Source organism: Geotrypetes seraphini, chromosome 12, assembly GCF_902459505.1.
Source record: "Geotrypetes seraphini chromosome 12, aGeoSer1.1, whole genome shotgun sequence".
NCBI classification, from domain to species: Eukaryota; Metazoa; Chordata; class Amphibia; order Gymnophiona; family Dermophiidae; genus Geotrypetes; species Geotrypetes seraphini.
Window position 1 is genome coordinate 52,362,908 of NC_047095.1, and position 16,411 is coordinate 52,379,318.

Here is a 16,411-nt window from a genome sequence, read left to right on the forward strand (position 1 = left end):
GCAGTTGAAGAACACTGTTTTGGGCCTGATGCACGTGCTGGCCCTGTGGACCGGCAGGAAATTTCTGTGGACCGGCACTGGTCCATGGACCGGTGGTTGAAGAACACTGGACTAGAGGGTGTTGAGCTCCTGATCTGGGTGTCTGCAAGGCTTAAGATGTCTGCTCTCTGTGTATTTCATCAATTTGTGTTTGCATAAGGACTACAAACTCCAAATAGATGCATGACATAGGGCTGAATGCTGCCAGTGGCACATTATGGACTATCAAGTTTATTGAGACATCAGCTTTGGAGGACAATTATGCTTGAAAGCTCATACCTCAATAAGCTGCTTAGTCCATAAAATGCCTTAGCCTCTTTGTCATTCTTGCAGGGCTGCCCCTCTGAGCGTTTTCATAAGGCTGATTTGTTGAGGGATGAAGGGAGTCATTTGTCAAGTGTGGAATTTAAATAAAGGAAGGTTCTGGTGTAAAGCATAAAAGTGACATATTGCATTTTTGTAAAAACCATACGTCAAAGAAGTTTGAAAAATAACTATGAGAGGGCAGTTTGTTACTAGCAAAGAAATGCATGTTTTCAAACAGGAGAGTGGAGTTCAAATTTAAATGAAAAGACAATGTACAAATATAGATCAACAAACAAGCCTTTGAGAGACATCCTCCAGGAGACTGGCCTGATGTAGGACAGCTAGCTTTTGAAAGCTCATCCACAGACTTATTAAATTTGGCTAAAAATATACTGCTCGATATTCAAAACATGCTGCCTGGTTAAAACACCTGTGGCATAGTGGTTAGAACTACAGTCTCAGCACCCTGAGGTTTGGGGTTCAAATCCTGCACTGCTTCTTGTGATCCTGAGCAAGTCACTTAATCCTCTACTGCCCCAGGTGCATTAGACAGACTGTGAGCCTGCTGGGACAGATAGGGAATAATGTTTGAGTACCTGATTATAAACTGCTTAATACACCTTGTCCAAGCAGTATATCAAATCCCTGTCCCATTCAACAGCACTTAACTGGACAGTGTCGCTGAATATTTATTTACTGTATTTTTGTACACCATTCTCCCAGGAAAGCTCAGAAAAGTTTACATGGATTTATTCAGGTACGCAAGCATTTTCCCCTGACTGTCTCAGCAGGCTTACAATCTATTTTACGTACCTGGGGCAATAGGGAGATTAAGTGACTTGTCTAGAGTCACAAAGAAAAAAACAAAAGGAATTGACCCCAAAATATCCACAAAGAAGAAAATCCAGAGAAAACCAAAAAAACTCTGGAGTGACGATGTTCCTAAATGGACTTTATTTGAAAGTATCAAAGTTCCAAAGGTACACTGAAATCATCCACATAAAATAATTCCATCCACATAAAAATAAATCGTCCACATAAGAGCCTTAAAGGACCTAGTCCGCTAGAGATACAGGGCCCAACACGGTCCGCGTTTCAACAAAAAGTCTTCTTCAGGGGTCCTATAAAGGTGAGTATGTGGGAAACAATTGTGTGGTGAGCCGGAAGTGAGACACTCCTTTAAAGCTCTTAAGTGGATGATTTACTTTTATGTGGATGGAATTATTTTATGTGGATGATTTTAGTGTACCTTTGGAACTTTGATACTTTCAAATAAAGTCCATTTAGGAACATTGTCATTCCACAAAGTTTTTTTTTGTTTTTCTCTAGAGTCACAAGGAGCAGCATGGGATTGAACCCACAACCTCAGGGTGCTGAGACTGCGGCTTTAACCACTGCACCACATACTTCACCTACACTATCCAGTTAGTGACCCCTCTCAAGCAAATTCTTTAGTACCTGTAGTGAGCCGAGACGAGCATCATTCTTTGACATGATTGGTCCTTGAAACTAATGGCAAGCAATTTTATTTTTATTTTTTATGCAGTAGTTATTCTAACTTGAGCAACAAAGCAATCAAGGTTTTGCTACCTACCATTTGGGTCTTCTTATCTTTGCAAACTTGGATTTTTAGCTCTGACAGAAATTAAATCTAAAAAAAAAGAGAACGACTGCAGATGGTGGATGATGAAATGCGTGTTTGTTTGTCAACTATCTAGCCACGTTTTGAATTAATTTGCACTAAAAAAACAAGCACATCCATCACATTAATTAATAATTCTATTCTATTAGTTTCACCATTGTTACAATTACCCATGCATAGCTGAAAGAACTATAAATAAATAACTCTCAAATTTAACTTTTTGTTGTTTTTATAATTTTATAATTTCAATTATAATGTGCCGTGAAAACATTTGCTCTGTTTAGTGTGCATGAGCTAAAAAAATTTGGTCTATTCCATAATAAACACCAGGTCAAAGCTTTGAAATCTGGTCTTTTTCATGTACAATATGTTCAGAAATTTTTGAAAATCTATATGTATGGTTATTTAGAACTGACAGAATGTAGGTATGGGTTCATATGTTGCATTTTCTCAGTTCCAGAGAGATATTCCATGCAACAGACTATAATATTTGGACTGCGGTGCAAGAGAATGGGAGGATCTGCTCAGTGAGACTGAATCATTGGGCTGTAAGTAGAACGGAAAGACTCCAAGTGCGCTAGTGCAATAGACTTGTTCAGACCAGGATATACTGTTAGAAAGTTTTACCCTTGAGAAGGTTCCCTTCTGTCAGACTTGTTCAGACTTATCTTCTATCGTTTAGTTTGCAAAACAGCCTACGTGCTGATGGAGCACCAAGACTGTTTTGCATGCCATTTTGTGGGAAGTATTTAACATGCTCTGTCAAGGTTGAGTTCTATAAATAGCGGTATATAATAGAGTTAAGAGTGGCTGGAAGTCAGTCTATAATACCTCGCTGTATCAAAGATACAATAAAATTGAATCATTAGGTGTTCCCAGCAACTTTGTACACATAGCAAAATTCCTTGAATGACTTGGAACATAGAATAGCCTTACTGGGTCAGACCAATGGTCCATCTAGCCCAGTATCCCGTCTTCCCGGAGGCCAATCCAAGTCACAAGTACCTGGCAAAAACCCAAATAGTAGCAGCATTCCATACTACCGCCCCATGTCTGTCTCAACAGTAGGAGGAGTGTGTGGCACAGTGGTTGAAGCTACAGCCTCAGCACCCTGGGGTTGTGGGTTCAAACCCCGTGCTGCTCCTTGTGATCCTGGGCAAGTCACTTAATCCTTCATAGCCCCAGGTCTGAGGAAAGAGGAAGTTGCATCATCAGAGGTGGACCGCAACTCAGCAAATGCCTCAAGGCTGCCTAAGTGAATTACTGCTGCAGGCAAGTACTGGGAGGGGAGGGGAGGGGAGGAAGCTACTGATGGAGGCAGGAATTTTGCGGACCGGCAGGAATTTTCTGCAGACCGGCACCAGTTTGTGGACCGGCGGTTGAAGAACACTGGCCTAAGAGACCTATATATATCTACCAACGTTTGAACTGTTAAATTTTCTTTGCCGCTTTATTCTTTGGCATTTGATACATATCTTAATATATAAATTTAATAAAAGTTATCTTCAACTATTTTGATGACTTTTCTTTCTGCATTTTGTCAGACCATTAAGGACTTAGGCCCCACCCTATCCCAGCCACACCCACTTTAGTCTTCCCAATCAGCTGAGCTACTGACACCTATGCCTCTTTTGCTAACTTTAGCTGTTCATGCCACTCTTTATGTTAGAACATAACAATAGCCTTACTGAGTCAGACTAATGGGCAATCTAGTCCAGTAGCCCAATCTCACGGTGGCCAATCCAGATCACTAGATGGTTTATTTTATTTAATATACTGCCCTTCCTTATACAATAATAGAGCAGTTCACATAATCAATTAAACATACAATAAAACTAACTACATTGGAAATAAACATAAAATTACAAATAAATTAAGTAGATTGAATTCATTAAAAATTTTTTTAAAAAATTAAAAATTGTGGCTGGGGTCGATAGCAACATTCCATGCTATCGACCCCAGCAGCCTGTCCTCATGGTGGCAGTTTTATAAGTATTTCCCTGTGACTTTGCCAAGTGTCCCCTAGTCTTTGTAATTTCTGATGGAATAAAAATTTGTACCCATTTGTACCCATTCTACACCACTCAGGATTTTGTAGACTTCAATCATATCTAATCTAATCTAATGCTTGGCTTTATATACCAAGACATCAGTCCAAGAAAGCTCGACTCGGTTTACAATAATTAACTTAACAAAATAAAAACCATAAAGAATAAGACTAAGTTTCGGAAGATTAATTTTCAAAGTGTTTAGCAAATGAAATGGTTTTTAAAGATTTACGAAAAAGTTGGAGTGAACCGAAACTCCTTAAAAGAAATTGAAGATCATTCAAAAGTTGAGAGAGCCTAAAAATCAGAGATTGAGTAAAAATCTTGACTCCTTTTATCCCTTTCTTGGAAGGAAGAGATAATTTAAATTGTTGATTACCTCTTGCAAAAGAAAATCTATAAACGATCCAAGATAAAGGAAGAAGAAGAGTAAATGCAAAGTTATGCACCTGGGCAGCCAAAATCCATGCAAGATCTATACCCTTAATGGCGAGATCCTAGCAAGAACGGTAGCAGAACGAGACTTGGGGGTGATCGTCGGTGAGGACATGAAGGCTGCCAATCAAGTGGAGCAAGCTTCATCCAAGGCAAGACAAATCATAGGTTGCATACGCAGGGGTTTCGTCAGCCGTAAGCCGTAAGTCATTATGCCTTTGTACAGATCCATGGTGAGGCCCCACCTGGAAAACTGTGTGCAATTCTGGAGGCCACATTATCGCAAGGATGTGCTGAGACTGGAGTCGGTTCAGAGAATGACCACCCAGATGGTCTCGGGACTCAAGGATCTCCCGTACGAGGAACGGCTAGACAAATTGCGGCTGTACTCGCTCGAGGAGCGCAGGGAGAGGGGGGACATGATCGAGACGTTCAAGTATCTCACGGGCAGCATCGAGACTGAGGATAGCTGGAATAGTCTTCCACTGCAGGTGATTGAGGTTAGTAGCGTGCCTGATTTTAAAGCCAAATGGGATCGACACATGGGATCTATTCACAGGGCAAAGGTAGGGGAGGGACAGTAGGGTGGGCAGACTTGATGGGCCGTGGCCCTTACCTGCTGTCTATTTCTATGTTTCTATGTTTCTATATAGGATTTTAAAAACCACACAAGCACATTTGAATTGAACTCTAAAATAAACTGGGAGCCAATGGAGACTCTGGAGCAACGGAGTCTTGTGATCACATTTATGTTTCCCAAAAATCAATTTCACAGCAGTGTTTTGAATTAGTGGCAATCTATGAAGACAAGTTTTTGTGATACTGAGGTAGATAACATTACAGTAATCGAGACGAGATAATATAATTGACTGAACTAATTTGGAAAAATGTCAATGATGAAAGAGATGTCTAACCTTCCTCAATAAACGCAGGTTAAAGAAGCATTTTTTGACCACAGAGTTGTAATCTCCTCAGCTGTCTCTTTTCCAAACTGAAGAGCCCTAACTTTTTAGTCTTTCATTATTTGAGAGGAGTTCCATCCCCTTTATCATCTCGGTCACTCTTCTTTGAACCTTTTCTAGTCCTGCTATATCTTTCTTGAGATAAGGCGCCCAGAAATGAACACAATACTCAAGGTGAGGTCACACCATTGAGCGATACAGAAGCATTATAACATTCTTAGTCTTGTTAACCATCCCTTTTTTAATCATTCCTAGCATCTTGTTTGCATTTTTGGCCGCTGCTGCACATTGGGCATAAGGTTTCATCATATTGTTTCATCATATCATATTGTCTACAATGATACCCAGATCCTTTTCTTGGGCCATATGGATACCAATAGCCAATTAACCCTACCCTCTGTTTCCTATCCAATAACCAATTCCTAATCCACAACTGAACTTTGCCTCCTATCCCATGACTCTTTAAATTTTCTCAGAAGCCTCTCATGAGGAACTTTGTCAAAAGCTTTCTGAAAATCTAGATACTCTACATCAACCAGCTCACCTTTATTCACATGCTTCTTCACACTTTCAAAGAAGTCAAGCAAATTGGTGAGGCAAGATCTCCCTTGGCTGAATCCATGCTGACTCTGTCTCAATAAATCATGCTTGTCTATTTGTTCCCCAATATTTATTTTTTATTGTTTCTACCATTTTGTCCAGCACTGAAGTCAGGCTTACTGGTTTGTAATTTCCCGGATCTCCCCTGTAACCCTTTAAAAAAAATCAACGTAACATTGGCCACCCTCCAGTCTTCAGGTACTACAGATGATTTTAGTGACAGGTTACAGATCACTAACAGCAGGTCAGCAATTTCATATTTAAGTTCTATTGGTACCCTGGAATGTACATCATCTGGTCCAGGTGCTTTATCACTTATTAACTTGTCGATTTGGCTTAGTACATCTTCCAGATTCATTGAGATTTCTTTCAGTTCCTCCGCATTATCACCCTTGAAAACAATTTCCGGTTCAGGTAGATCTCTTACATCATTTTCTGTAAAGACTTAAGCAAAGAATTAATTCTGTCTCTCCACTATGGCCTTATCCTCCCTGAGCAACCCTTTTGCTCTTTGATCATCCAATGGTCCCACGGATTCTCCCACAGGTTTTTTTTGCTTCTGATGTACTTAACAAAATTGTTACTATGAGTTTTTGCCTCTTTGGCAAGTTTCTCTTCATATTCTTTCTTAGCTTTCTTATCAATGCTTCGCAGTACTTATGTTTGTTCTTCATTTGGATCCTTTTTTCATTCTTTAAAGGATTTTTTTTTTTTTTGCTCACCTTTTAGCTTCACCTTTTAACCATGCCGGCTCTCATTTCTTCTTCTTCTTTCCAACTTTGTTAATACCTGGAATACATCTGGTCTGGGCTTCCACGATGGTATTTTTAAATAACATCCATGCCTGGTTTACAGTCCTAACCTTTGCAACTGATCCTTTTTAGTTTCTTTCTAACCATTTCCCTCATTTTATCATAGTCACCCTTTTGAAAATTATAGGCTGCTACAGTACATTTCTTTTGCAAAGTCACTCCAAGTATTAGCTTAAATTTGATTATGTTGTTTCCCAGCGGGCCCGACACAGTTACCTCTTGTACTATGGCTTGCATTCCACTAAGAACCAAATCTAAAATAGCTCCCCCTCATGTCGGTTCCTGGACCAGTTGCTCCAAGAAGCTTCTTGGTACCATTTTGCCCCTCTCAATATACCTTGGAGTGTTGATGCCACTATTGGACTGCTTTGCCCCTCTTGCATTGTTATTCAGGCCATTTTGCCCCATTCTCCGTGACTTTGGCAGCTGCTGCCTCTGCCATTAACACTTGTCTATACATGTCATAAAACTTGGATGGAAACCCTCAATGTTAGGGTTAAAAATAGGAAGAACTGTTTTCCAAGTTTCAAGTTTTATTAAGGTTTGGTGTACACGCAATGTCAAATTCTTCAATGCGTAGAACATTTTAAAAATAGGGGACAAAACAGAACAGTTTTATACAATTAAGTACAAAATATATACGTACTAATAAATGGTACAGAAGGTGAGGGGGGATGAACTACAATCTTTAAAGAAAGAGAAGAAACATTTAGGGAAAAACACATATGGTGGGTAACACAAAAGAAAAAAAGAGATATAAAGGCAGAAATAAACATAGAAAAAAAGAAGATAAATTTGCGACCTATGCGTAGGTCTAATTAGGATATAAGAGATTTAGGGCTCCTTTTATCAAGGCGCCCTCTGGGGGTTAGCGCGTCGGACATTTCATCATGCACTAACCCCCCCCCCCCCCGGCAGCCTAAAATCCTAATGCCTCGTCAATGGAGGCGTTAGGTACTAGCGCAGCAGGTGGTTTAACACGCGGTATTCCGTGCGTTAAACCGCTACCATGTCTTTGTATAAGGACCCCTTAATGATTGGTAAGTTATACTATCTATACGTCAAATGCATCCTTATACAGGAAACTTTTTAAAGAACGCTTGAAATTTTCTAAAGAAGATTCATTGCGTAAGTATATTGGTAAATTATTCCAGAGCTGGGGTGCTATAACCGAGAAAATAGTAGATCTCCTCGTCCCTATTACTTTTAAAGAAGGGATAGTCAGTAAATGTTGTTCTAAGCGCCCTGAATGGAGAATACGGTATCAAGAGACAATCCAAAAATGTTGGAGCATTAGATGGAATAAACGATGTTGTGGAATAAATGAAATAATTTCAAAAGTGAAACTAAACTAAACCTTAAGTTTATATACCGCGTCATCTCCACGGAAGTGGAGCTCGACACGGTTTACAGGAATTAAAAAAGAAAGGAACTCCAATGGAAAGAAGAAGGGCTTGGTAAACAGGAAGGAAAGAGGGGACTTAGAATAATGGAGAGGGGGGGAGTAGTTACATTTTGGAGAAAAGCCAAGTTTTCAAATGTTTTCTGAAGTGTTGGAGGGAGGTCGAACTCCAAAGATGGGCAGTAAAGAAAAGAAAAGAAAAAGGCAAATAAAATAACACCACTGAATGAACAGTTCCCCATGCCCATTTCTTTTAAATATTATTCACAACATGGTGAACTGTAGAGAGGTCAGCTTTCCAAAATGATTGAGTCAACGCAAACTAACCTCTGCAGCCACGGTGAAGGCATTGTCTCAATACTCCCACTGGTGTTTATGCTGAACTGCGCCGATTCGCTGGGTGCCTCAATCGCAAGAGATGGGATGGTAGAATTAGCAGACTTCACTTGATGTGTTAATATCCAGGAAAACAGGATTATTTGTGTTCTTTCTGAAGCAATGATTGTTTGCAGTGTGGAGGCGAGCCAAGACAGCTGTCAGCTAGTTCAGTACAAAATGGTAACAGCCTAGTGACAAGAGCAGCCGTTTGGGACTTGGCAGGGTTGCTAAACCATCCTGATGTTGTTTTTAAAACGTGGTTGAGAGAGAGAGAGAGAGAGAGAGATTTATAAAGCTTTAGAAGTTAAATTACTCCAATTCTCTGTGATTGCTGAAGAACCAATAGTACATAAGAACAAAAGAATAGCCTTACTGGGTCAAACCAATGGTCCATCTAGCCCAGTAGCCTGTCATCATGGTGGCCAATCCAGGTCACTAGTACCTGGCAAAAACCCAAATAGTAGCAACATTCTATGCTACCGATACAAGGCAAGCAGTGGCTTCCCCCATATAGCAGACTATGAATTTTTGCTTCAGGAAATTGTCCAAACTGTTCTTAAAACCAGCTACATTAACCAGCTACATTCTTACCACAGCCTCTGGCAATGCGTTCCAGAGCTTAAGTATTCTCTAAGTGAAAAAAATATTTCCCTGTAACTTTATCGAGTGTCCTTGAGGGTCATCTAGTCTTTGTAATTTTTGACTGAGTAAAAAATTGATATTCAAAAGCAATTGAAGCAGGCAAGAGAAGATTCTGCCCACTTAAATTAGCGGTTCTAACTGTCCAGTTAGCTATGTGGGTGTGGCACTGAAAATCAGCTGGATAACTTTTAGATACCAGTCTGCAAATTGTAGATGACCTCACCTCCTACCTATCCCCTCAACAAACTTCTAATCCCCCTTCCAGCTCTATATTGTCTCTGATCCCCTCCTACCCCCCTCCCCAATAAGCTTCTGATCCAGTCCCCACTAGGCACTCCAGATCTACCTTAACTGGCCTGGTGGTCCAGTGGTTGAAGGGGCAGGAACGGACTCCATTCACTTCTGCCTGTCGTGGCTTCTATTTGAAAATGGCTGCCATGACCTCCAGTGGTAGCCTTGTCACTAGAGATCATGGTGGCCATTTGGAGGCCAAAGCCACAAGGAGCAGGAGCAAGTAAGCATCACTCTTGCCCTTAAGACCTTTAGACCACCAGAGCTATAAAAGATAAGCTCAGGGAGTAGCCTACAGGGGTTGGGGGGGGGGAGGGGTTTCTTGTTAGACCTATTTTTTATTTTTGGCATTAGGAAAGGAAGGAAGGGGATCAGAATGGGGGAGCTGCTCAGAATCAGGAGGGCGGATTGGAATTGGGAGGGAGGGGGATCCAAATTTAGAGGGAAAGAGAGAAGATCTGAGTTTGAGGGAAGGAGGGAGGGAGGGGAAACTGAATTGGGTGAGGAGATTGGCCATTACACGGGGAGGGGGATTGGGAGGGAGGGGGACCAGCCAATCCTCCACGCTGCCACACCTGAAAGTTATCTGGTCAATGGCCAATAGTCCGTGCTGGTGCCGGGAAAATATATGACTACTTTTTATGTGATCATAACTACCTGGTTTGGTATCTGTACAGCAGGACTGAATATCGCCAATGTCCAAGTAAATACTGGTAGGCCCAGACTCTGCCTTTGGAACATCTCTCCGTTACCTGAATTCGTATAGTAATATGTTTAATGTTATTATTATAATTATTTTATAGATTTATTGTTGGCTTTAATCCCAAAGCAGATTACTGTAAAAATATACATAAATTAAATAAAACACAATAACAAATACCACAACATATACTGTACAAAGTCACAATATTTGTACTGTACCTCAACCATAAAAATAACCTACAGACATACAGTATGACTATAAGAATAGGTTAAGTGCTCAGCCCAGGTGATTTAACTAGGTAGGAGACTGCTGCACAGTTAAATCACTTTAAATTTTGATCCCTTAGTTTTTATATGGATTCTTTTGTAATTTTTTTTTTCTAAAACCTAACACATATCAACATAATAAGAAAATACATTAACCTGGAAATTACAAACCTCAAAAGAAAAAAAAAGACATAAGCTGTTGATACACAAAAGTCCACTGGCAAAGTAAAAAGAAATGGCAAAGAGAAAATAAACTTTTTATTTGCGATGGCACTTATGCACTTTTTATAACGGTCGAGTGGCTTTGGGGTTTATGTTTTATGTAATATGTCTTATTTAGATATTGGATTTTCATTGTATGTGTATTTAGTCACATTTAATTATATTTATTATGTGATTAAAGATTGCTTCATTTTTTATTGCATATGATATAGTAGAGTATTGAAGCAGATAGTGTTAGCATATTGATAGTGCAGATGCCTTGAGTAGAGAAGATCAACGGATAACGGTGTCTCGATAGGACATCAGCTGTGGATCTGCATTTGCCATAACGTACGATGGCTTGGGATACAAGGGAAGCTTGAATGTTAAGGTGTGTATCTGTTTATTCTCTTTTTAAGTGCTGATAATGTGTGCTGGTTTTTCTTTGCTTTCAAAAGAGAGCCGATTGCAGTGCTGTTTGTTGAGAAAAAAAAGGGGGTTGTAAAAGCCATGTGTAAATTATATTATTGTTCAGACAGAAATGTGGTTTGTTATCCATGCAATATAATGTGTTCCATTGACATTATATTTATTAGGACAGAGAAAAGATGAAAATTACCTATTCAAACTCACTATTGGAATTATTGATGAAAAACACAGCGAACGTCTGCCCCGCGTCTAACAAAGAGCCGCAATTACGAAAATTGAAACGGCATTGAAATCCAAGTTAGACCAGGGTTTCTTACGTCTACATAATACACGATATTTAGACGCAGGCGTTCGCTCAGGTAGCGCCTATCTAGCGTCCCCATTTGGCATGCCCACGGAACGCCCACAGAACGCCCACGGAACGCCCACGTCCAGAGCTGGAGACGGGACTATGCTTTCTGTAGACGTCAGTCCGTCAACTACCTCATAGGGACGTCTATGTGTCGTTAATTTCCCAATTAACATTAATTAAGACCCTTAACTCCGTAATTATTCACTTACATCGGACGTCCAAAGCACGCCTAAGTTAAACGCAGTAATAGAGAATTTACCCCCAACCCTCTAATTCTATAAAAAGTGCCATTTTCTATTACAATTGTATTTCTCCCCCACTTCCCACTTGTGTCTATGGCCTTCGGGTCAATAGTTACCCAGTTTGAACAGTTGGTAGTCTAGTAGTTTTTATAGGAAAGTATGTCTAATTGTTATTTTTGCTTAATTGTTATTTTTTATCTTGTACAACGCTTTGTAGAAACGAAAAAGCGTTTAATCAAAAACTGAATAAACAATAAAAATTGTGCGTGCAATTTTGGTTGCATACCCAAATTCCATGTGCAGTTTAAATGAATAACAAGCTTATTACCACTAATAATTGGCATTTTAACAAGCAATAATTGACATTATTTAGAATTAATTAATGATTATGCACATAAATTTAGGTATGGGATCCATGCCTAAATTTTCCTTCTGAATCAAAAAAGGGGATTACGAAATGGGCGGATCGAGGAGTTCCTTTAAATTACGTGCGCAATTGCAGAATTAGAGTCTCCATGCCTGAAATTAGGCATGCACATTTGCACTGCGTTTTCACTGGTCGTGCCTACATTTAGTCATGTTTCCGAGGCGTAAATGCTATTCTAAATTTAATCAAGACTTATAGAATACCACTTTTGGGGGGCTGAATTTTTGGATACCATATATAGAACTTACCCTAAATCCAACTATCATGAATTAACATACTACAAATAACACACAAACATATGCAAATGGTGAGAATGAAATGCAACCAGCAAATGAAGCATAATAAAAGTATATGCAATTACAAAATCATATTAAAGAAAGCAATCTAAAAACAAGACTACTATTACAACTAATCATTTCTATAGTGCTACTAGATATACGCATTACTGTACACTAGAGAATGACATGGGGACAAATTTGTCCCTGTCGCCTCAGGAACTCAATTTCCCCATCCCATCCCTGAAAGTTTTGTCACTGTCTCTGTCCCTGTCCCATTCCTGCAAACTCTGCCTTAACTGCACAAGCCTCCGACACTTATGATTTAAAAGTGTTTGAGGCTTGTGCAGATGAGGACAGAGCTTAGGCATTGGTGGAATAAGGCATTATGACATCACAATCTGAGCTCTAGAATGTTGCTATTTAGGATTTTAAAGTGTTTGAGGCTTGTGCAGATGAGGACAGAGCTTAGGCATTGGTGGAATGAGGCATTATGACATCACAATCTGAGCTCTAGAATGTTACTACTTAGGATTTGAAAGTGGTTGAGGTTTGAGCAGATGAGAACAGAGCTTTCAGGAATGGGGCAAGGACAGGAAAAGAACTCACGAGGACGGGACGGGAAAACGAGTTCCCGCGGGGACGGGGAAAAATTGTCCCCGTGTCATTCTCTACTGTATAATAATAAATCCTATCTAATCACTAGTATATCTACTAAAGTCCCTTAAGCAAAGGCCAACTTAAGATCAAGAAGATCCTTGCTTAGTAATGTCGGGGATACAGACTGCAAATCTCAAGTGCCCATGGCCAGTTACCAGAACTAATCTTGGTTACTTAGCCTACATATGGGCTATCATTGATCAGAGTCTTTCCCCGCTATATGAGCATTTTTTGCATTTATTTTATTGCTATTAAAACAACTTATTGTTCTTAAAGTTCAATAATGCTGTATAATACTTAGCTCGGGTATTATGTATTGCCCGGCTTTCCCCCGACGGAAGATCTCCGTTTCGCTCTCGTGTAATACTGAGAGCTTCTTCAGGACAGCATTATATAAGAACATAAGAAGTTGCCCCCGCTGAGGCAGACCAGAGGTCCATCTTGCTCAGCGGTCTGCTCCCACGGCGGCCCATCAGGCCTAGTGCCTGAACAGCGGTCCCTGATTAATTTTGTAACTTACCTCTAATCCCATCCCTATAATCTACCTCTACTCTTATCTGTACCCCTCAATCCCTTTGTCCTCCAAGTACCTATCCAAAGCTTCTTTGAACCCCTGTAGAGTGCTCTTGTTTATCACATCCTCCGGTAGCGCGTTCCATGTATCCACCACCCTCTGTGTGAAAAAGAACTTCCTGGCGTTCGTTCTAAACCTCTCCCCTTTCAATTTCTCTGAGTGCCCCCTTGCACTTGTTGATCCCCTTAATTTGAAAAATCTGTCCCTGTCTATTTTTTCTATGCCCTTCATGATCTTGAAGGTTTCTATCATGTCTCCTCTAAGTCTCCGCTTTTCCAGGGAGAAAAGCCCTAGCTTTTTCAGTCTGTCAGTATATGAGAGGTCCTCCATGCCCTTTATTAGCTTATTTTTCTCCAAAGTTGGTGCTGCTCCCGTTACAGCTTCTGCATCAGTGCAGACTGATTGCTTGATCTAAGGTGAGGGACTGGTTTCATTTACAAGCGGTGCCCCTCCCTTGCCCACTTCACTCCAAGATTAATTCTGGTAACTGGCCACGGGCACTTGAGATTTGCAGTCTGTATCCCCGACATTACTAAGCAAGGATCTTCTTGATCTTAAGTCGGCCTTTGCTCAAGGGACTTTAGTAGATTCTCTACTGTATGCCAAACACGTACAAGACAGTCCCTGCTCGACAGAGTTTACAATCTATTCAAGACAGATAAATAGGACAAATAAGGGATTAGGGAAGTACTTATTGTGGGAATGATTGCAATAGAAGAACAAGCCATAAAAAACACATTTCATAAAATATCAACAAACACCCAGAGGCATCACTTTTCCCTTCAGAACATATCCAACCACCGTGCACATTGAGATCCTGCCAAGCACTTGTGTTCTGGAAACAGGGTACTGGGAGAGCTGTTTGGTCTGACCCAGTGTGGCAATTTTCATGTTCTTGGAGTACAGTCTTGTGAGATTTAGGGACCTAAATATAAATAGCTTATGCTCTGGAGTAATGCATGGAACTATTTGTTTACGGAAAGGGTAGCCAATGCATGGCACAGCTTCTCAATAGAGGGACAGTGGAGACAAAATACAGTACCAGATAGGGGCATGCAGCCCCAAAGCATTCATTTTATGCCATTTCTTTTGTTGATGACAGGAGCTTTGGCTTTGCTCATATCTTCTTCAGTTTCTATTTGTTATAGTAGCAAAATCATAAGTAGCATGTACTATTTCAGAAAATAGTGCTGCCTTCTGAAAGAACGTACACTTTTCACAGAGCATGCATCATGTGTAAGAGTGTGCTCTCTCTTGGAAGTCAATCTACTCTTTCCGAAAGAGGGTGCATCATTTTACCAAAGAAAACAGTGCAGTGGCGTAGTAAAGGGATGGAGCGGCGGTCCTCCCCAGACGTGAGGGGTGCGGAGAGGAGGAAGGGTGCTGGCACCTCTACTAAGACAGCGCCCGAGGTGGGCCACCCTTCCCCCCTTTACTACGCCACTGGAGCTAAGCAAAGAAGGTGTTTGGGCAGAGAAGAGCGACTAAAATGGTTAAGGGGCTGGAGGAGCTGCCGTACAGCGAAAGATTAAAGAAACAGGGCCTTTTCTCCCTCGAACAGAGGAGATTGAGAGGGGACATGATCGAAACATTCAAGGTACTGAAGGGAATAGACTTGGTAGATAAGGACAGGTTGTTCACCCTCTCCAAGGAAGGGAGAACGAGAAGGCACTCTCTAAAATTGAAAGGGGATAGATTCCGTACAAACGTAAGGAAGTTCTTCTTCACCCAGAGAGTGGTAGAAAGCTGGAACGCTCTTCCGGAGTCTGTCATAGGGGAAAACACCCTCCAGGGATTCAAGACAAAATTAGACAAGTTCCTGCTGAACCAGAGCGTACGCAGGTAAAGCTAGACTCAGTTAGGGCACTGGTCTTTGACCTAAGGGCCGCCGCAGGAGTGGACTGCTGGGCACGATGGACCACTGGTCTGACCCAGCAGCGGCAATTCTTAAGTTCTTATGTTATGTTCTTAATTGTTCACTGTAGGAGAGACAGTTAGGCTGATGGAGCCACATTTATACACTGTGGGAACATTATCCACTAAAGGGAATAAAAGCAAACTGGGTTGCGTAATGTAAGCACACAAGGGAAAGTTAGTTGAAGTTAGACATGGGGAGGGTCAGAGAATTTACTCACTTCCAGTGGCCTGGATGACTGGGAAGGGAGGATCTGGGTCTTCAAGACTATTTCATTCAGTGGTTCTGTGCTTAGCCTTTTAGTTGAGCCTGGAGATTGCCCCTTATTGGGGAAATTGTGGAATTATTGGTCACAGCAGGGTCTACAACAGGGAAAAGTACCCTATGAACTTCTCCTAAAGACTGACAGTGGGGAGGTTGCTCTCTATTCGGGAAACCCTGTTACTGCCATTCACAGAACCTTGATAAGACTGGTGATGGCAATCCTAGTATTCTGTTAAGAGCTGGCATTCTGGGCCACGGCAGGACCCTTGGAGGCTTCTTGTGAAGATGGGAAGAGGCATTCAGGGCAATCGCTCCTTGAGAGTGGCTCAGGGTGAGGTAGAAGACCTGGTGATCCAATTGGATCCCAGGTCCATCAGTAGAAGAGGCCCTTTGTAATGGACTTAGGTGTTGTCCCCTGGGAGCCAACTCAAAGGAAGACCTTTGAATCATGAGGGGGTGCCCATGACCCAGCAATGGAAAACTTCAGGAGTGCAGTCACCGCTGGGAGCAAAGCGGCCATTCATTGGATGCAGATCAACACCAGAA